Here is a 22089-nt window from a genome sequence, read left to right as displayed (position 1 = left end):
TATCTGAGTCATGTTTCTTATATTCTGTATACTTTTGTTTACTTACTCAATGTAACTCACATAATATAACTTTATTATAGGTGGTTGAGCTGAAGCATTGCCAAAGCATTGCGACGGTGAAATAGCTATTGCTGATTCTAAACTTGGAAATGCTATAAAAGAGAAGCTGGTCAGTTAGGTTCCTTAGTTGCGTTGTTCCTGTAGAATTACCAGTTCCGCTTACAGGTTTGATGTGCTTTTGCAGAAAATTGACTGCGTGCACAACAGTGATGTGATGGAGCTGATGAGAGGGCTCAGAAATCAGCTTAGTGAGCTGGGCACACATGACTTTGGTCCAAGGAGCTTGGACTTTTCCATAGCTTGTTAGATATAAGCTGAAGTTCAGTCCTGAAAAGGTGAGTCAATATTGTGATATGTTCACTTGGCTGAACCATGTCAGTACAGAGCTAAATATACGTAGAAAACATGCAAAGTTTCTGAAAGATCTTATTCAGATGTTGTAAACAAGGTCAACTTGATGCTTTTTGTCGATATTGCATTACTACCAAATAAAATAATGTGGTGTTGTGGTTTGAGACTAATACAGATACTTCACTTTAGGTGCGAAAAATATGTACTTCAGTATTCGATACTTGTGTGAGGGTGCACATGTAAGCCATGATCGGTTTCTAGAGTAGGTTATGTCTCCATTATGGAATTTTCCATACTATGCAATAACCTACTAAAAAATGGATATTCTCAAATAATACTAAGAAAATAATATTGATTTCTATTTATTTTAATATGAGCACCTTTGTTTAGAGGATTCTATGTCTAATTAGGTTCCAATTTATGAAGATATATGCTCATATTTATTTGTTTTGATGCATTTCTCATCGAGAAACTGGAATATGAAACTGTGATTATCTATCAGGTGAGGAACTCAAGGGCTTGTAACATGGAAATATAATTGTAAGTGTAGTTTCAGGGAAGAACATGCCGAATATAACAGCCAAAGAAGGAAGGAACATGAGGCTGTAATATCTTTTTTGTTCCCATTTCTTTCAGGAAGTCACAGCTAGAAGTGGTGGGTGGACATATAACTGCCTGTTAGCCCTTTTATGTTTTTCTGAATGAAGTGTGAGCTAATGTTAGATTCTTTTCCTGGTACATAATTGATATGTACAGTTACCACACAATCATGATCACAAATGTTTCCAACTGTCTGAATTGTGTGATTGCAAAGTAGAACCCATACACTAGTATGTTTAAGATACGCAACAAGGAGCAACTCTCCTCGGTGTTGCCGCAGGCGGACAAACAAAGCTGTGTGAGGCCGGCCGTGACAAATTAAAGCATGGTTGCTACTTCCGACCACAAGCTGTATGTATGTATGTGAGGGTTGACACCTTCCAAGAGATTGTCATTGGACTCATCTCCCGCACATTTCACACCCATCCAAGATCTCTCCCGTCCTCCTCTTGCTGCTGCTGCGCATTTGACAGCGAGCCTCTTGTCGACGGCAATCAACGCCGATCCAGGTGAGCTTCAACCTTGATTTCTCCTAAGTACCGCTTCATTTCTTCTTCTGATCTTTTTTTTCTATGTGTTGTTAAAAATAGAATCAACCAATCTATTTTGGCTTAGCAACCCATTTTTCAAAGAAAAATCGAGGGAAATTTCAGCAAGCGAGCACTAGCTATAGCAATCAGAAGATAATCTGCTATTATTTCATTATTTGAGGTATTTTCATGCACTGCTTCTAGAGTCTGGCAAATTCACAAAATGAGGGACGACATCTCTCTCTTTCTGTTGTGCACTGTCCTCCCCAGGCTCTTCTTATCTCATCATGTGAATAATCTCATTTTAATTTGTATATGTCTGTGTATATTTCACATACGTGATTTGTAGTGGATGTACAATATCTTTCTTATCGTTACCAATTGCAAAGACATACTGAAACTATAAAATCGTTACCAATTGCAAAGACATACTGAAACTATAAAACTTTGTTTCCACTTCATGACATTTGTCGAACGTACCCACTGAAACTAACTTCATGGGAATTTTTGATGGAAACATATCTGGAGAAAATAAATAAAACAGTAGTTGGCTTGTTGCATACAAATAGTCCGCTTGTTATATACTCTAACAACAAAAATTACTACCAAGATGCTAATTTTGTCCACTGATTGCTTTCAGGACCTGCCAACCACAATGAGCCTATCTGCCATTGGGATCGTTGGTGCCCTCAATGAATGTGTCACTTTATTTCAGTGGGCCAAATCTGCCATCTCATCTCTGCACTCCTGATGGAGTGGCTCACAGAAACAACATCTTGAGGATCATGTCTTGCAACTAGAGAGTGGCCTACAACGAATGAGGGAAACTCTTCCTGCAATGTACGACCTCATTAACAAAGCAGAGTGGAGAAGCCATGAACACTGTGTAGCAAAGCTCCTTCCGAATCTTAAGGATGCTGTGTATGAGGCCGAAGACCTTCTTGATGAGTTCACATGGTACGAGAAGAAGGTGCAAGTGGAGGGCAATGCAAGCCAATCTCCTTTCATTGAATTCTTTCATACCATCATCAAAGGCAGCTTCGACAAAGTTAATGATGTCCAATCGAGGTTGGACCATATTTCAAGTATGCTGGATAATTTGGGGCTTCATGGAATTGCACAACGCTTTGACAAATTAGTCAGGCCAGAGACCACATCTTTACCAAATGAAACAAAAATATTTGCTCGTGCCAAGGAGCTGAAGCAGGTATTGGGATTACTCGGTGTACCTACAGGCCCAAAACGTAAGAGAGCAACTAGTTCAATCGATTCATCAACATGCACATCAACAAAATCAAGAATATCGAGTCTTCCTGTTTTGGTGATAGCTGGAATTGGTGGTGTTGGAAAGACCACTTTGGTACAACATGTCTGCAGCCATCCACGAGTGAGGTCCCACTTTGATCTGATAATTTGGACTTGTGTCTCGGATGACTTTGATGTGAAGAGACTAACTAAAGAGGTCATACAATCATGCACTAAAAAGGAGGGGGGAAATGATAATTTGGATTCTCTTCAACATGCTCTCTCTAACCATGTGAACAATAAAAGGCTATTGATTGTCCTTGATGACCTGTGGGATGACACCTTGAAGGAAAATGGGCACTGTTGGAAGAGGTTTTGTGCACCTTTTAGAAGTGTCCAGGAGGGAAGTATGATGTTGGTCACCACTAGATGTCCAAATGTTACAGAGGGGGTGCGCACAATGGAGCATGTTATAGTTCAAGGTCTGAACGATGGCGTATTTTGGAATTTCTTCAAATTGTGCGCTTTTGGATCTGAGAGTTTTGGCAATGATCCCGAGCTAGAGCATATTGGCCAAAGAATACTTCCTAAATTGAAGGGTTCTCCTTTGGCAGCCAAAACTCTAGGACGCATGTTGAGCATGGACCTTCAAGCATCTCACTGGAATTCTATAGTTGAGAGTGAACTATGGGAGTTGAAACAAAAGGAAACCGACATTTTGCCTGCCCTTCGGTTGAGCTACATGTATTTACCATTCTATTTAAACAATGCTTTGCATTTTGTGCCATGTATCCCAAAGATTACAAATTTGAGAAGGCATGCTTAGCTGAAATTTGGGTAGCAGAAGGCTTTGTGGAGCCTCAAGGTGGTGTTCTCATTCAAGATATTTGCTATCAGTATTTTGAAGACCTTGTGGCGTGGTCCTTCTTTCAAAAGGTTAATGGTCGATATGTAATCCATGACTTGCTGCATGACATGGCACAAAAAGTTTCAGAGCACGACTGCTTCATCTTACGAAATAAGAGTGACTTTGATAAGTTTCCCCAAATGTTCGTCATCTGTCCGTACTCCCTAGCAGTGACTTTGATGATTCCAACTTGTTGACACTATGCAAGTACACGAAGCTACGCACCCTAATTTGCAAGGTTAATTTGGGGAAAAGAACATGCTTTGTAATGGACCACTGGTGTACTAAACTTACACGTATGCGTGTGATGTCTTGTACCTTCACAAATGAATTACCAGATAGTATTGCTAATTGGAAGCATCTTCGGTACCTTGAAATCTCCAGAACTTGTGATTTGAAGAGGATTCCTTCAACTTTCTGTTGGCTATATAGTATGCAGATTTTATATGCCAAGAAATGCAACCTACGAAGCTTACCTGCTGACTTTGATAAGTTGACCAGTTTACAGAAATTTGAATTAAATGGACTAAGTATTGATCCAGCCAATCAAGAGGGACGAGGAATTAGGTCAATAAAGAATCTGAATCAAATTCGTGAATACTTGTTGATAGATAATGTTGGCATCCTAAGTAAGGATCATGCAGCAGAAGCTGAACTGAAGAATAAGAAATGTCTCGATAGGTTGATATTGATTATGCGAGTTGCTTTACGCACCGTTGAGTTTTGTATGCACAACAATGATATAGAAGTGCTTGAAGGTCTGCAACCTCCTATCAGCCTCAAGCGTCTCTATGTCAAGAATTATGTCGGTGTCTCGCTCCCAAGCTGGTTTCAACCACAAAACTTGCCAAGCTTAACATCACTTTATTTTGTAGATTTTGTTGGGATGAAGAGCATATCATTTCCGATGATCTCACAGATACATGCAATTGGTACTTTCTTGTCGCTGACAGACCTAAGCATTGATAGTTGCAAAAATTTATCAAGCCTAGAAGATTTTCTGCATCCGGATTATGTACCAGCCATCAATAAAATAAGAATTCACAGTTGCAAGATGTTAGAATCAATTCCAACTGACGTGTTTGGGAATTTTCATTTCGTTGAAGAATTGTCTATAACCTATTGTCCAAACATCCGCCTCCAAAGATTGGTTTCGCCGTCCCTCAAAAAGCTCTTTCTGTGGGATTCTAGTCCCTTTTGCAATATTGATTGCTGCTCCCTCATCTCCTTTGATTTTCTATCTGACTCTGTCGTGTCCATCGAACTACAAACATGGAGTCTTCCAGCTCTACGGAGGTTGAAAATTCGCTGTAATTCCATTTCTACGGGCACTGGTTGCATTAGACCATTCTCGTCCCTTGCAGCCCTAGATGTTGAGTTATATGGTAAATTGTCAAGCCTTGATGACCTTCTAACACAAGAATACCTACCTGCTATTGAGGAAATTGACGTCAAATGTTGTCCTGGGTTACTATCCCTGCCAGCTGAAAGGTTTGTGGGTTTTCCTCATCTGAAACATCTGGTGGTTATTAATTGCCCAAGTCTTAACTGACAAAGGGGGCTGGTATTGCCATCATATCTCCAAAGGCTAAGCTTAAGGAGCTGCGGGGATATCTCTCCATATGTTCCCAGCTGCCTACAGAACCTCACATCCCTCGTCAAGCTGAGCATTGGTGGGTGCCAGGGTATAACATCCACTCCAGGTGACATTTGGAGCAGTAATCTTGCATCACTCGAGGAACTGAGGATTTGGGAATGTCCAGACCTAGTTTCATTTGGTGGAGCGGAGGCAGTTGCAAACATAAAGAAGGTTCAGATATACAAATGTCCAAAGTTAAAGGAAGCAGATCAGATCGTTAGATGGCCGTCCGAGGTATTTGTGCTTACACTTATTTCTTATTTCTCGTCAAACTTTTTCTTATATTTTGTTTGAAAGAAAAGTCCATATGGAATTAATATTTCCGGAAAGAGAAGTCCGTATGGAATCATGATCTGTTAATATTTCCTGAAAGAAATGTTTGATGTTCAGAAATTACATGTGATATTTTGAAAAAAAAACTTGCTAACCTGGTGTGTCAAGTCACTAATATGTTAGTTCCAATGTTTAGTTCATACAAAATATTGATCTGTTAATATTTCCCTGCAGGAAAACCGTGTGTTGTTGTGTCGTGAAACTCTCCCTTTTTTTATTTGCCACATAGGCTTTACTGACCTTGTTTTCTTCTTTAATGACAGTGAAGCTATAGCTGCATTATTTGGGAAGTGGAAGACCCGAGGACAACGAGGCTTCATGCCTTCTGCTACGCTCTCCCTAGATGACTGAGATCCTGATCCCGCCATTTGCCAATCCCAATCTTGCTGCAAACCAATCTCCACAAAACCCTAACACCCCACGCTGAAACCAAGACCTTGCAGGAAGACAAGCTTCCCCTTATCAGCCCGAACAAAAGTAGAGGCGATAATGTTGGAAGTCGCGACGGGTTAATCAATCCAACTTGTTAACTTGTTGAAACATCATCTACTCTTAATTCGTTATAGTCGATGTAAATTCGCAGCAATTTATTTAGGACAAGTCGCGGAGGGGTACCATTTGACAACCAACTTACTAGGGCATCGAGGAAGGCTAGTTAATTATTGAACCATTAATCTCCAATCGAACCACGTGGAACACCTCATCTTCTCTATGTCGGAGCTTCGTCTAATCCGTCCCGATGGAAAACTTGAGGAGGATTAAAGCCGGGAAGACTGACTCGAAGAAGAAGCACCGTCATTCATCCGAGCATCGCCCCTACAAGGACTAAAACACTAACCTATCTACTAAGCCGGAGCCGAGGCACCAAAATTCCCCTCCCCACCACCGGCCGCGGAAGAGGTGGGAAAAGGGGAGGCGAATCCACGGCTCACTGATGTAGATTGAGGGGAGGAATGCTTTGTCCTAATCGCCTTGTGAGAAAGGAAAGAATGACGTATTGTATGCAACAAGAATATCTACCGGCTGGACAACTCGCTCAAGGAGAAGTCGTTCATCAGCCCCCCCGACGTGATGTGCCGCTACTTGTACCGCAAGGTCGTCCTCTCCGACTCCGCCGCCATCGCCATGCGGCCATGCCCATCACCAATCCACAGTACCGCGCCGTGGCCTTCGCCACGGAGCAGGGCCGCATGTGGTGGCTGCCGCCCCGCGAGAAGGTCACAACATCGCCATGGTCGGGACCAAGCCTACCGGTTTGCGGAGGGGGCCATCACGGGATGGCACCGAGGATGTCGTCCACCACGAGGGCAGGTTCTACCGCTGGAGGCATGGGAGCAGGACGCTAATGCTCCCGGCATGTTCACCAGTAGAGTGGTCGCGCCATGGCTGCTGTTGCTGTGCAGTCGGGAGGACCACCGCAAGTACCTCGTGGTGGCGCCAGGCGGACGGCTGATGGTTGTGCTCAAGACAAGAAGTTCGACAAGACTACGCATCGGCTGACACTCAAGGTGCAAGTCCTCGACGCCGGTGCCGAGCGGTGGAAAGAGACGAACAACATCCGCGACGTTGCGCTGCTCGACGGGATGAACACTTCGCTGTATGTGTCTGACGAGGGAGCACCCGGAGCTCAGGTCCAGCTGCATCTACTACACCACCGACGATCTGTCGCTTTAGTACACTAGCGATGATGACGACCAGCGTGGTGCCGGGGTGTTCAGCGGCCTCAAGGATGGCAGGGAGTACAAGATCGAGGGCCTTGGGCCGCACCGGAACAAGCCGCCCCCTGCGTGGTCTAGAGTTTCTACTAGACAAATTGATTCCCTTGTAAGCAAGAAATTAATCCCCTTGATCTTTCAAAGGAATCAAGCTTATCGTTTCTGCCCATTCCTGTTGATACTGGAGTAGAGTAGCATCCTCTCCTTAATTTTACCAGCAGAGCATCACTCTTACTACACTTATTAGGTTAGGGTCAGTAAGTAAAGAGAACAGTTTGGTTTGCAACAAGCTAACTGTTCTGCACCTCAAGCCGCAACATGTTCATCAGGATAGAACAAAACAGATTATTTCACAAGGAATTGCGATTTGCGGTTGAAGGTAGAACCTCTACTCTACTAGCCCTTCATACTCCATATTTTTCAGCAAGTTGGGAGCTCAATGGGAGTATGGGAAATAACTGGTTAAAACTTACTCTTTTTTTTATCTATGTCTTACCGTGCTATTGTTCTTGTTATTGTCTCCATCGTACGCAATATTATGTTTTTGATACCGAGGATGTCGGTATTCGGCAGGCAAAGCATGCCACCAGCACGTACAGACAGTGATGGACAATTCCAGACACATTTGTCATGCAGAGGACGGACGTGTTGTTCATGTATGGATTTCAAGGCAAAGGACGGATTGAATCCAAGAACATTCATACTCTACTGCAATCAACAACAAATTCAGGGCGCCTATAACTCTGAACCTTAAGCAGCAGCTGCTCTGCTGCACCACACTACTGTTCTTTTTTTGTTGTTCTGTCCCTGTGGTTTGGCAGTAGCTCCTTTTGGTATTCTTTTGGCCGTCCGTCTGGCTGTGGTAAATAGGAACTTGAATTACTTGATGGCTAGTGGCTATGATAGATAGTATATATGTATTCACAACACCAGGATCAACTGGCCAAAACAAAATATCCTATTCTGGTTTGGTTTGGTTTATTACCCTACCGCTGTAAATCATTTCCAACTGCTCTGTTTTTGTATTCTTAGGAGCTGGATATAATATTCTGGCAATTTCAGTTGTCTGTTTGATGGTGATTTTGTTTCAGAAAATATCTCATGTAATAGCTGCTGGCATGTTGTACAATAGCAATCTCAGCTCTGTGTTCTTCTTTCTTTCTGTTTCAACCAATCAGTTCAAGTTGTTTTTTTTTTGAAAAGGGGGGTTACCCCAGCCTCTGCATCAGAAAGATGCATACGGCTCATATTATTAAAAACAAAACCAGTATCAAAAGTCTCCAGTGTCTCAAAGTACGAAATGAAAACAGAACGCTCATACGAGCCTAATCAAAAAGCCACAACCGGCAGACAAACAAAATAGGAGCACTACATGCCTATCCTATTACATGCCTATCCTATTATCAGTTCAAGTTGTGAGGAAAGCATATTGTAAACGCTACAGCATCATTCTAGTGAGAGCTGAAGAGAAGAAATCCTGGAAGAGGGAGGAAACGCTACAGCATCAAACACCAAAATAGCTAGTGATGAATCAACCAATGAGTTGCATCAACCAGTTCCAGACCACACCTCAAATGCCAAAAGAGTTCATTGTTCAGACTAATCAAGATGAAGATGCAGACGCAGTGCCCATCCATGCATGCATGGTAAAACACATTCCAGATCTTTAACAGTTTGGTTTGCAACAAGTTAACTGTTCTGCACCTCGAGCTGCAACAGTTTGGCTTACCCCACCAGCACGTATAGACAGTGATGGACACCTCCAGTTTGGATATAATATTATGGCACTTTCAATTGTCTATTAGATGGTCATTTTGTTTCAGAAAATATCTCATGTAATAGCTGTTGGCATCTTATACAATAGCCATCTCAACTCTTTCTTTCAGTGTCAACCAATTAGTTCAAGTTGTGAGGAAACCATATTGTAAACGCTACAGCATCATTCTAGTGAGAGTTGAAGAGAAGAAATCCTGGAACAGAAAGGAATACATCAAACAGTTCCAGACCGCACCTCAAATGCCAAAAGACTTCATTGTTGAGACTAATCAAGATGAAGATGCGGACGCAGTGCCCATCCATACATGGTAAAACACATTCATGATCTTTAACATGCCAAAAGTGTTCATTAATTGTTCATACACGTACTAAGCTGACTGGCCAACTCTCTAATGCGGACCCATCTTGCTTTCTTCCAGCCATCAAACATAAATAAAGGGAGTTTATTTTAATTTTGTTGCAGTCTGGAATAATCATCCAAGGCGAAATATTGCCCATGCAAAACTGCTACAATAAACTACCACATACGGATATTTGTCTTTTTAAAGATTTCAAGTGGACTACCACACACGGATGTATATAGACATATTTTAGAGTGTAGATTCACTCATTTTGCTCCGTATGTAGTCACTTGTTGAAATCTCTAGAAAGACAAATATTTAGAAATGGAGGGTGTAGTAAACATTTCTTTTGAAACCTGGAACCATCTCGGACTAGCTTGTTATTCAGACTAACTAGGATAAAAAATAACCTCTCGGACTCACACCAAAGTGGTGCAACTCATTTTCTAGCAGGTGGAACCATCGACATGGCCACACAGGTCGTCATACAGGCCTGAGAAAAAGGTAATACAAAATACGAAAGAAAGACAGAAAGCACAAGTAGAAACCGCGAGGCTAAGAACAGAAACCATACAAGAAGTCGCAGATACAACATGGGTCCGCATTAGAGAGTTGGCCAGTCAACTACGATGCACCAAAACACATAAAATGCATATGCAAACTGGGCACTGAATAGTTATGCAGTGATTCTGTCGTTTTCATAAGTTACAACAAGATTACGAGCGTGCAAACTGGGAACTGATAGTTATGGTATTGCAGATGGAATTATTCATGGGATAATAAAACTGCTAAGGCCTCGTTTGGTTTCAAGGTTTCCCCCCGGGATCCCTGCCTGTTCCCTGGGCTGGGAACCCACGAGCCAACCTAGCCCTGGGGTGATCCACCCGGTCATTTGGTGGCCCACGAGATGGGGGTAGCCCGGCCCTTTCCACGCCTTTTCCCTGGGAGAGCCTTCCACGCCTCCAGTGGTCGGGGACGAAACCCTCGTTCTCTCGGTCTCGCGAATGAGAGGCGGCGGCGGCAAGATCCGAGAGCGACGCTCTGCCCTCCTCCGTCCAAGGCTCCGCCAAGCAACCGGAGGCGACGCACCACCGCCTACACCTCCATGAACTGCTCCTCCGGCGGGGGCAACGGCGACCGGGGTCATCATCCTCCCTCTTCCCGGATCTCGTCTCTGCCCAGAGGTCATCCTCCTCTTTCTGACCAAGGCCATCCCCTCCTTCTCCTCTTCCACTAACCATTTTTCTTCGCCATGGTGATTTCTTTTCTGCTACATGAACTGACGAGCGCCTATACAGAAGTGAGCAGCTGTACCCAAGTGAGCAGCTGTACTGACCAAGGACCTTCTCTGTTGTCTGAAATTTGTACCCAAGTGAGCAGCTGTACTGAAGAACATTGAACGTTTTGCAGTGCATCTAACTAACCTGACCTCACAAGTGAGCACAGCCACCCTTACCTCCCTGTTATGCTAATCTATATGCACAATGTTCTAGTATATTGTGAAGAGGGCAAATTTGTTTGTGGGTGGGTTAATTCAAGGAGGTAGGATTGGTGCAAAATGTCCTTTCAAGAGATACTCTGTTTATCTTGTCGTATCTTATATTCCAAACATTCTAGGGTCTTGAAAGTGCGTGTAAAAGAGCAACTATTTGGTTTGTTAATCTGTCAGGCAAAACCTTGGAGTATTATCTTATCATCACAGATCATATATTAATCCAACCATCCTGGTGCGTTAGTGCATATGTATGTTGGCTGCAAACTGAAACAGCATGTTCCAATTTATGGTTCACCACCTGAATTGCTAAAGGAATATTAGCTTACCATGTACACTAATAGAGTCATTTCATTGTGTTCTATTTAGTTGAAAAATGGAGTGGTATACAGGAAGAATGACATGTGTCCTGTACTCACAGTTGCATTTGATCAATCCTAGCTTATTTGGTTGTGAATCGAACATATATTTTGCTTGGTTTGTCTAACTCATGAGTGACCATTGATTTCTAGTAGGTGCTGATTTGTAGGTCTGCTCTGAAATTAGAAGTTGGCTTTATCTGAAGACCTTGTGTAAAATTGCTTGGTGCCTTTCGAAAGATTTCACTCAGGGCAAGAAAGGTATGTGACACAGACATCCTCTTGACATGGTCCTTGAGGAAGCTTAAATTATGCAAAACTACTGCTCTTGTGATGTTATTTTTCTGTGCCTAGTAATGAAAGTGTTCTTATTTTAGTATATGAGAAAATTGTTGCTCTTAATTATGTATGTAGATGTCACAATAGAGATGGTATTATCTCTGTATTCACTCCTGAGCTTTCTTTGCAGCATAGAGATGGCATTATTAGTGCTTTATCTATAATTATTATTGTTGTATTAATTTTGTTTTCATTGGGTATAATAGTGATGGATTCTAGGAGAAATAAAATTAGATTATCTTGCAAGAACAAGAAGAAGACGATGAACTATTTTTCCTTTTGGTTCCCGCTTTATATGCTTGCCTTTATGAGGAAAAACATCCAGTTCACACATCATCTTTATCCGGGGCTTCAAAGGTTAAGGAAATATTAGAAGGTCATGAGAGTTGGTCTAGGGTTGAGTTTCAGATGGAACCTGAGATTTTTAAGTCTATCGTGGATATCTTAAAAGAGAGGAACTATTGAAGGGCACGTCGCGTGTTGTTGTCGAGGAGCAGTTGGCAATGTTCATGTACATGATTTCGCACAATCTGGTTCTTAGGACATTCTGAATCTGAGTATTCTATAGATCTTCAAAGAAGATTGAAGAAATTATATTCTTTTCGCAAGTAATGTGGTCTTGGTTTTGTTATGCACACTGCACATACAATATGTTGGTTAATACCATTTCATCTTAATCTGTTTATATACTTAGAAATAGTCTTTTGAAACTGTGAACTAGTGCTAACTTAATTTTGTGTAGTTCAGTGATCATCAAGTTGCGGTACCTCATGTCGATGCGAAGTGGAGAGAAGACCCGAGTAGGGCTAGTGGTTGTTGCTTTGCAATTAATCTTATTCAAAAGTCCCTCTGCCTCTGACATGGCAATTGATAATTCAAGTTCTTTTGTTGTTGTGAACAAAGTTGAACGATGATGGCACGTGAAAACGGTTTAGGCCAACACATGTCGCAGTGAAATGTGGACCGGACGGTATTTGAACCTTGGTGAACTGATGGTTATCAATTGTAATATTTCTTTCTAGTTTACAGGAATTCTGAAATTTTGTATGTGTTTTTAGAATTATTTGTGAAATTCTTATCTATTGTCAGTTATTATCTGTAGAATTTTCTATGAAGGCTGTGAAATTTTGTATGTACAAGTCTATTGTTATCTGTGTATGATGAAGGGCTAAGTCTGTGTGTTATCTGTGGGACTTTCTTCCCTCCCCCTTGTTGCCATTTGGCCACCCAGGGCAGTGGGAACTTCTCCCACGTGGTGGGAGGGATCTTGTGAGCACAGGAGAATCTCCCCTAGGGGGTTTATTTCCCTGGTTTTTTCCTGCCCAACAACCAAATGAGGCCTAAAAGGGAGAGGCTCCTAGCTGGGGGAGACCGGAGGCATAAAGCCTCGTTGTCCTCAGGTTTTCCAATTTTCCAAATAATGCAGCTATGGCTTCCTGCGCGCCTGTCATTGAGGAAGAAAACAAGGTCAGTAAAGCCTATGTGGCAAATAACAAAAAGGAGAGTTTCACGACACAACAGTACACGGGTTTCCTCCAAGGAAATATTAACAGATCAAATATTCTACATGAACTAAACATTGAAACAAACAATTTAGTAATAACAATACATGTAGATGCCAGCGTCACATGCAAGCAATTTGCGAACATCAAACATTTCTTTCAGGAAATATTGACAGATCACGATTGCATACGGACTTTTCTTTCTGGAAATATTAACAGATCATCATTCTATACGGACTAAGCATTGGAAGTAACAAACAAAAACAAGATGGTTATGCGCATTGATGATGTAGAGGCTGGTGGTTTTAACCTCCTTGTCAAAAAAATCAGTAAGTAAATCAAGCATACTTTACAGTTAATGGTTTAAGTTGGATTGCTACTGCCCATTACATCAGTTATTTCCAGTATATAGGGAATTTCGAACAATATATAAGTAAAAGCTGGACGGGAAATATGTGTAAGCACAAATACCTTGGCTGGTCATCTATCGATCTGATCCGCTTCCTTTAACTTTGGACATTTGTATATCTTAACCTTCTTTATGTTTGCAACTGCCTCTGCTCCACCAAATGAAACTAGGTCTGGACACTCATAAATCCTCAGATCCTTAAGTGATGCAAGATTACTGCTCCAAATGTCACCAGGAATGGATGTTATACCCTGGCACCTACCAATGCTCAGCAAGACGAGGGATGTGAGGTTCTGTAGGCAGCTGGGAACATATGGAGAGATATCCCCACATCTTTCTAAGGAGAGACTTTGGAGATATGATGGCAACACCAGCCCCCTTTGCCAGTTGAGACTTGGGCAAGCATAAATGCGCAGATGCTTCAGATAAGGGGAACTCACAAACCTTTCAACTGGCAGGTACAGTAACTCGGGACAAAATGCGACGCCAATTCTCTCAATAGCAGGTAGGTATTCTTGTGTTAGGATGCCATCAAGGGTTGTCAATTTGTAACAGAATCTAACATCCAGGAAAGAAAGGGATGGAAATGGTCTAATGCTACCAGTTCCTGTAGAAATGGAATGGGTAGGGGAGCCTCCAATAGATATAAGAGACTGGCACGAAATTTCCAACCTCTGTAGAGCCGGAAGACTCCACTTTTGTAGAGTGGTGCAAGGGATGGACGTGACAGAGTCACAACGAAAATCAAAGTAGGTGAGGGAGCAGCAATCAATATTGCAAAAGAGACTAGAAAACCACAGATGGAGCTTCTTGAGGGACGGCGAAACCAGTCTTTGGAGACGAATGTTTGGACAATTGTCTATAAAGAGTTCTTCAAGAAAGTGAAAATCCCCAAACACTTCAGTTGGTACTGATTCTAACATCTTGCAACCGCCAATTCTTATTTTCTTGATGGCTGGTATATAATATGGATGCAGAAAATTTTCTAGGCTCGATAAATTTCCGCACCTATTGATGCTTAGTTCTGTCAGGGACATGAAAATACCAATTGCATGTATCTCATTTTGGTTTATGCTCTATGAGATCATGGGGGAAGATATTCTCTTCAGTCCAACACAACCATCAAAAGTAAGTAATTTTAAGCTTGCCAAGTTTTGTGGTTGAAACCAACTTGGGAGCGAGACACCGGCATAATTCTTGATGAAGAGAAACTTGAGGCTGACAGGAGGTTGCAGAACTTCAAGCGCTTCTATATCATTGTTGTGGATATAAGACTCAGGGAGGCCTAAATCACGCCGCATACACAATATCAACTTATCAAGATATTTCTTATACTTCAATCCAACTTCTGCTGCATGATCCTTACTTAGGATGGCAATGTTAGCCATTTCCAAGTGTCCACGAAACTGGTTTAGATGCTTTAAGCACCTGATTCCTCGTCCCTCATCATCGGCTGAATCAAGGATTAGTCCATGTAATTCAAATTTCCGTAAGCTGATCAACTTACCAAAGTCAACCGGCAAGCTTACTAGCTTGCATTTCTTGGCATATATAATCTGCATATTATATAGCCAACAGAATTTTGAAGGAATCCTTTTGAATGAGCAAGTTGAGCAGATTTCAAGGTACCGAAGATGCTTCCAGTTCCCAATACTATCGGGTAAATTATCCACGGAGGCAAAAGAAATTACCCGCACACGGAGAAAAGAAGTACACCACTGTTCCATTACTAATCCTGTTTTTCTGCCTAATTTCTTTTTGCAAATAATGGTACGTAGCTTCACGTACTTGCATAGGCTCAACATGTCAGAATGGTCAAAGTCACTACTCTGGAGTATGTAGAGATGACGTACATTCTGTGGAACTTTATCAAAGTCACTCTTATTTCTTAAAATGAAGCAAACGTGCTCTGAAACCTTTATCAAACCTTTATCATGCAACAAGTCATGGATTACATATCCACCACTGACTCTTTAAAAGAAGGACCGTGCTACAAGGTCTTCAAAATACTGACATCCAATATCTTGAATTTGAATACCACCTTGAGGTTCCACAAAGCCTTCTGCTACAAAAATTTCAGCTAACCTTGCCTTCTCAAATTTGCAACCCTTGGGGAACATAGCACAGAATGAGAAGCACTGCTTCAAATAGAATGGCAAATACATGTAGCTTAATCGAAGGGCAGGCAAAATATCAGTTTCCTTTTGTTTCAACTCCCACAGTTCACTCTCAAGTATGGAATTCCAGTGTGATGATTGTATGTCCATGCTTAACATACGTCCCAAAGTTTTGGCGGCCAAAGGAGAACCCTTCAATTTAGAAAGTATACTTCTACCGATGCACTCTAACTCAGGATAATTGTTAGAATTCTCAGTTCCAAACGAGCACAATTTGAAGAAATCCCAAAAGACGTCATCCTTTAGACCTTCTAATATAACAGGCCCCATTGTGCCCACCCCCTTGGTAACATTTGGACATCTAGTGGTGACCAACATCGCACTTCCCTCTTGTACATTTCTAAAAGGTGCACAAAACCTCTTCCAGCACTGCCCATTTTCTTTCAAGGCATCATCCCACATATCATCAAGGACTATCAATAACCTTCTATTGCTCACATGGTTAGAGAGCAGCACGCTGAAGATAATCCAAATTATCAGTTGTCGCCTCCTTTCCAGTACATGATTGTATAGCCTCTTTGGTTAATCTCTTCACATCAAAGTCATCTGAGACACAAATCCAAATTATCAGCTCAAAGTGAGACTTCCCTCTTTGATGACTACAAATATGTTGAGCCAAAGTAGTTTTTCCAACACCACCAATTCCAGCTATTGGCAAAACATGAAGATTCAATATTCTTGGTTCATTTCTAACTTGGTTGCTTGCTGACGTGCTTGCTGATGCATTGATTGAACTAGTTGCTCTCTTGCGTTTTGAATTTTTGGGTACATTGAGAAATCCCAATATCTGTTTCAGCTCTTTGTCACGACCAAATATTTTTGTTTCATTTGGCAAAGAGGTGGTCTCTTGCCTGACTAACCTGTCAAAGCGTTGTGTAACTCCACGAAGTCCCATATTATCGAGCTGACTCGAAAGATGATTCAATCTCAATTGGACATCATTCAGTTTGTCGAAGTTGCCTTGGATGACGGCATCAAAGAATTCAATGAAAGGAGATTGGCTTGCATTGCCTTCCACTTGTACCTTCTTCTCGTACCATTTGAACTCATCAAGAAGGTCCTCAGCCTCATACACTGCATCCCTGAGATTTGGAAGGAGATCGGCCACACTATGTTCGTGGCTCCTCCACTCTGCTTTATTAATGAGGTCGTACATTGCAGGAAGAGTATCTCTGAGACGTTGCAGGCCACTCTCCTACTGCAATACACGATCCTGGAGACCTCCACTCCATCGGAAGTACAGAGATGAAATGGAAGATTTGGACCACTGCCAGAGAGTGACACACTCATTGAAGCCACTGATGAACCCGATGGCAGCAGATAAACTCATTGTGGCTGGAGTCTGGACCTATATTTACGTCCTGTCAGCAAACAGTGGAAGTAACTAGCATTAGACAACTAGCAGTATGGAAGTAAATTTTGCAGTCAAATTCCACCAATGTAATTAATTAGTTTCAAAAGACACATCAGCAAGTAAGGGAAACATCATGAAATGCAAATAATGTTATAAAGTTTCAATATGTCTTTGCAATTATAAACAACTATACTTTATTTTTTTGAGAATTATTAACAACTATACTTTGCTATGACTAGAAATCATGTACGTACAATGCAAGCTTTACTCAATTTATATGTCGTGGAATACACACTGATATATTCAAATGAGATTTATTAACATATACTCCTTCGGTCCCAAAATAAGTGTCTCAACTTTAATATAACTTTGTACTCCCTCCGTCCCAAAATTCTTGTCTTAGATTTGTCTAAATACGGATGAATCAAGTCACGTTTTAGTATTAGGTACATCCATATCTAGACTAATCTAAGATAAGAATTTTGGGACGGAGGGAGTACTAAAGTTAGTACAAAGTTGAGACACTTATTTTGGGACATAGGGAGTAGAACAGTGACAAGGAGACTTGGGAGGACAGTTCACAACAAAAAGAACACATATGATGCAGTTCAAACATTGAAGAGATCTCCCACCCTCCGAAAGAAAGAAACATCAAAGAGTTGTCTGCTCTAGTTGTCTTCCTCCGGTCTATATCCCTTGCTGTCTTGTTGAAATTCCCCCTTTTTCAGAAATGGTTTGTTATAAAATAGATTGCTGAACCTGAATTCTATTTTTCAACAACACAGTAAGTAAAGTATGCAAAGCGACCACGGCAGGCGAGCTTTATTGTATTTCTACGTCACATGGAGGGGGCAGGGGCGTCAACATTGACATGAGGCAGGGTCACCAGGGCAAGGAACATTTTGGGCACTTTGTCGAGAAACTCTCAATAGATCCAGAAATTTACAAAATGCATGTCCATTGTAGGTGAAAAATACAAACACCTGGCAACTTTGGGAAAATACACAATCCCTCCCAAGTTGTCTATGTAAGCTAATATATACTACTCCCTCCGTTCCTAAATACTTGTCTTTCTAGAGATTTCAACAAGTGACTACATACGGCGTAAAATGAGTGAATCCACACTTTAAAATATGTCTACATACATCCGTATGTTGAGTCCATTTGAAATGCCTAAAAACACAAGTATTTGGGAACGGAGGGAGTACAAAAAAAGAAATTGTCCGTAAATACCACTGGCCGTCAAAACTATAGCATGATATGATGAGAGCAAGAAGTACCTACTCCCTCCGTTCGGAATTACTTGTCTCGGAAATGGATGTATCTAGATGTATTCTAGATACATCCATTTCCGAGACAAGTAATTCCGAACGGAGGGAGTAGTGTCTAAGCAAAGGAAATCAAACATGCAGATGCAGTAAAGGAAATCCAACCAAAAGGTGGTTCAAGGTGGGAGGGACGCTGACCCTAGATCGCTGCGATGGCGGTGCTGCTTCCGATCTCTCTGGACACGAGCGCTGTGAAACACACACTAGGAGGAGAGAAATGGCTAGATCTCCAAGAGTCCACCCAACCCAAGTCTTTGTGCTCAGTTTGCTATGAAGCTCCTGGGAAGCTTCACGGAAGAACCATGGTCCTCCTCACCCCGTGGTGGGTGTGAGCTACTCCTATTGGGATAATCTATCCTGCAAGACAATTGCAGCTTGTTTAGGCAGGGCAAACCTAGCATTATATATGGAAGTAAATTTTACAGTCAAGAGTATACAACAAGCCTGCAATTGTATTACAGGCAAGAAAACTAGGGCAAGATTTTTCGTAGGGTGTTCTCATCCAGGGAGAAGACAGGGATCCCGGACAACCAAACAAAGCCTGTCTCCAGGGCAATGAAATATTTGGGGAGCTCTGTTATGAAATTCTCAAAAGATACCGAATTCTAGAAAATGCATGCCCATTTTTGGTGAAAAATACAGAGGCATCGCAACTTGAGGAAACAGGGGAAACATCCGTATATGTTTTCTGCCTCTTTTTTCGCGGGGTGCATCTAAAAGTGCCACTTTTCTTAGCTTCTATTGGTGGTAACCAAGGCTTTAAGCCTCTTGATAAGAAAAAAAAATTGTCCCGTGCAAGTGACAATACCAGTCGCCATCATACTAGTGTAAAAGAAAGCAAGGACGCAGATGGTGTAAAAGAAATCCAAGAAAGATCACCGTAGATCGGCAGTGCTTCCGGTGTCTAGCCGCTGCCGAGCTCTGTCAAGTGCTCTCCGGAGGACACCGGAAGCAGATCCGGACTCCAAGAGTGGATCTGGATGGGACTGCCGATCCACCGGAGGAGAGAAATGGGTGGATCTGGATGGGACGGGAAGCAACTCCCCTCCCCTGGATGATTGGTGGCTACAAATAGGATGGGTGTTGTATTATTCTGATCTTATTAAGCATGCGAAGCAGCACGAGCAAATGCTCCTATTCAGGTTTTTTTTTTTTGTTTCTGTTTTTTGTGTTTTCAGAATTGAGTCTATATTTGAACTGGGAAATATTGGAAAATGAATTACTAGGAAGGCTCCACAAGAGCGTTTGTCAATGACAATACGGGCTTCTTTCCATTGTCTGTACAGTAGACAGTTTGTCCTTTGAGGTCACCTGGTAGTATCAGTTGGTTGTATGATCTTTGTTTCTTTCAATTAAGAACATATTTCCTGAATTGGTTATCTGCATATATTTCTTGTATTTGCTGTATCTATGTTTGGACAACAGTCGTCTCAGCTCTGTCTTTTTGGAGGCAAATCAATAAATAATTCGGCAATTATACTGTGGAAATTAATTATGCATTATCCTTTGATTCATGTCGTCCAAGTTAACTGGTAGAGAATTTCTGAGTTCGAGAAAAACAAGCTATAGCAGACTGACGCTGCTCTGCTCTGCTACAGACTGGTGTTGCAACTAAAGTGATGATCTAAAAGGTCTTATATTAGTTTACAGAGTGAGTAGTATCTAAGCGTAAGATGGGATGTTGATTGTGTGTGATATGACGTACAGCTCAAAAATTCCCTATATTAGTTGTTGGCATGTTATACAGTAACCATTAATCTCACCTCTTTGTTCTACTATATGTGTCAGCCAATCAGTTAAAGTCTTTTATAAACGCTAGCCTAGTACTCCTATATAGCAATCTTCTTGTGGGAGTTGAAGAGAATAAATCCTACTGCTACAGAAAGGATATGATCGATTAAAGTTGAAGCAAGTGGGAGCGGGTGACGGTGGCGTTGTGTTTGCAGTCTATATGTTTTGCGCAACGGCAAAGCCACCCAATGCAGATGCGTTCCATACGCTTATACACAAATGCATTCTGATCCATTCTGAGCAACCCAGGAAACCGACTCTTGACAAAATAAACTCATGAAATGGGTGTAGAAATCTGGCCCCTACAAGCTGCTACAGCAAACTTGCTGATTTTTTTTTCTTTACTGGGCAGAGAAATGGAAGAGACTAGATAAGAAAGACAACACAAGTAAAAGCCACAAAGCAACATAAACTACAGTAGAAGGGGAAAGATCATGAACAGGCAGATGCAGATGCAGTGCTCAGGCATGGCAGACACAACATGTCTTATAGACTGTGTTCCTTTTACTTGAAGAAGAAAACATGGTCAGTAAAGCCAATGTGGCACAAAAAAAGAAGAGAAGAGTTTCACGCCGCACGACAGCACACATTTATAGGTTAGCAAGTTCTACAATTGTTACGTGCAAGTAATATAATTACTGTAAACATCACAGTTTTGTTTCTGAATTCTATTAACAGATCAATGTGCTATATGGACTAAGCATTGGAGGTTACAAGCAGAAACAGGACACACAGTACTTGTAGGTTTCATCAACGAGTGAGCACAGACTACTTTAGTGATAACAATTTAAGCTGGGAATGCATAGTACATGAGTTATTTCCAATATATACAGAATTTCAAACAACAGAGTAGTAAAAACTGGACAGAAATAACAGAGAAGTAACAGCTGGACATAATACACAACAACACTCATACAACTAAAGGTTAGCATGTTTCCTCAAACTGTAAACATCACAATGTTCTTGCCGAAAAAGGGTTCCCCCCGCTTTGTATACAAAGCAACCAACCGAACCATACATGGATAGGTGCTGGGGCGGAAGCAGCACAGTCACGCCCAAAAGAAACAACAGAGAAAAGCAAAAGAAACGAATGCCGACAACGGCGGATCAACAAAAATGAAGAAGCCTCGCGATCGCAGCACCCACCAAGATCTTCCACTAGACTCCTAGACTCCGAAGCGCCGGCACCTATCAACACCTCCAAGAAGGATCGCGACGATGACGACGCTGCTGCCAAGGGTTTCCCCCGGTACACGACGAGGCGAGAGGAAGGGTAGCCCCGACGCCCTCCCGGAAGGTCAGGTGGTACCCACATGCGCCACCGCGCCGGTGTTGGCCATGCCGATAGGGGTTTCCCCCGATCCCAACCCGCACTTCGGGCGCCCCGGAGCCTGCCACCAAACAAACCACCATCGTGCGCCAACGCGGTCATGAGGCCCCCACGCCGTCTCACCACGGCACCGCGAAGTGAGGATAGCACGGCGAAGAGTCAGAGCCAGGACTAGGGCATCAGCACCATCGGCACGCGGGAGGGCCCCACCTCCACCGTCTGAACACAATAGCGGGAGCACACCAGGCCCATGGGCCCACAGGCCCGGCCGAGCCCTCGTGGGCCCGCAAAGCTCCCGCCTTCGCGCTGCTGGCGGCATGCCGGCGGTGCCGCCTGCCCAAATCCGAGCCGCTCTTCCTCCACACCACGCCGCAGACAACGAGGCCACGCCCAGGGACCGGCTCGCTAGGACCCAGATGGGGCCCTAAGGGCCCAGATCTGGGCCGAGGACGCGCCGCCGGCCACCCTGCGCAACAAGGCCGCCCCGCCGCCAAAGGGCGGCGCCACCACC

General features: G+C 42.5%; 1 long non-coding RNA gene and 2 pseudogenes across 2 annotated transcripts; 2 read left to right on the top strand and 1 right to left on the bottom strand.

The window, feature by feature from the left end:
- Positions 1-2379: 2379 nt before the first annotated feature.
- Positions 2380-7165, top strand: LOC119361604 (annotated as a pseudogene).
- Positions 7166-10835: 3670 nt separating this feature from the next.
- On the top strand, positions 10836-12713 carry LOC119266115. 2 transcript variants are annotated; one of them, XR_005131862.1, is made up of 3 exons: positions 10836-10933; positions 11505-11609; positions 12435-12713. It is a non-coding gene; the product is annotated as an uncharacterized LOC119266115 (long non-coding RNA). The 2 variants fall into 2 exon arrangements; XR_005131863.1 differs by having other exon boundaries at positions 12430-12713.
- A 1825-nt stretch (positions 12714-14538) lies between these two features.
- LOC119266114 lies at positions 14539-17105 on the bottom strand (annotated as a pseudogene).
- Between the last annotated feature and the right edge of the window lie 4984 nt (positions 17106-22089).

This window comes from Triticum dicoccoides, chromosome 2B (genome assembly GCF_002162155.2).
Source record: "Triticum dicoccoides isolate Atlit2015 ecotype Zavitan chromosome 2B, WEW_v2.0, whole genome shotgun sequence".
Taxonomy (NCBI): Eukaryota; Viridiplantae; Streptophyta; class Magnoliopsida; order Poales; family Poaceae; genus Triticum; species Triticum dicoccoides.
Note: the sequence above shows the minus strand (reverse complement) of the source record. Positions and strands in the feature narration are given on the sequence as shown.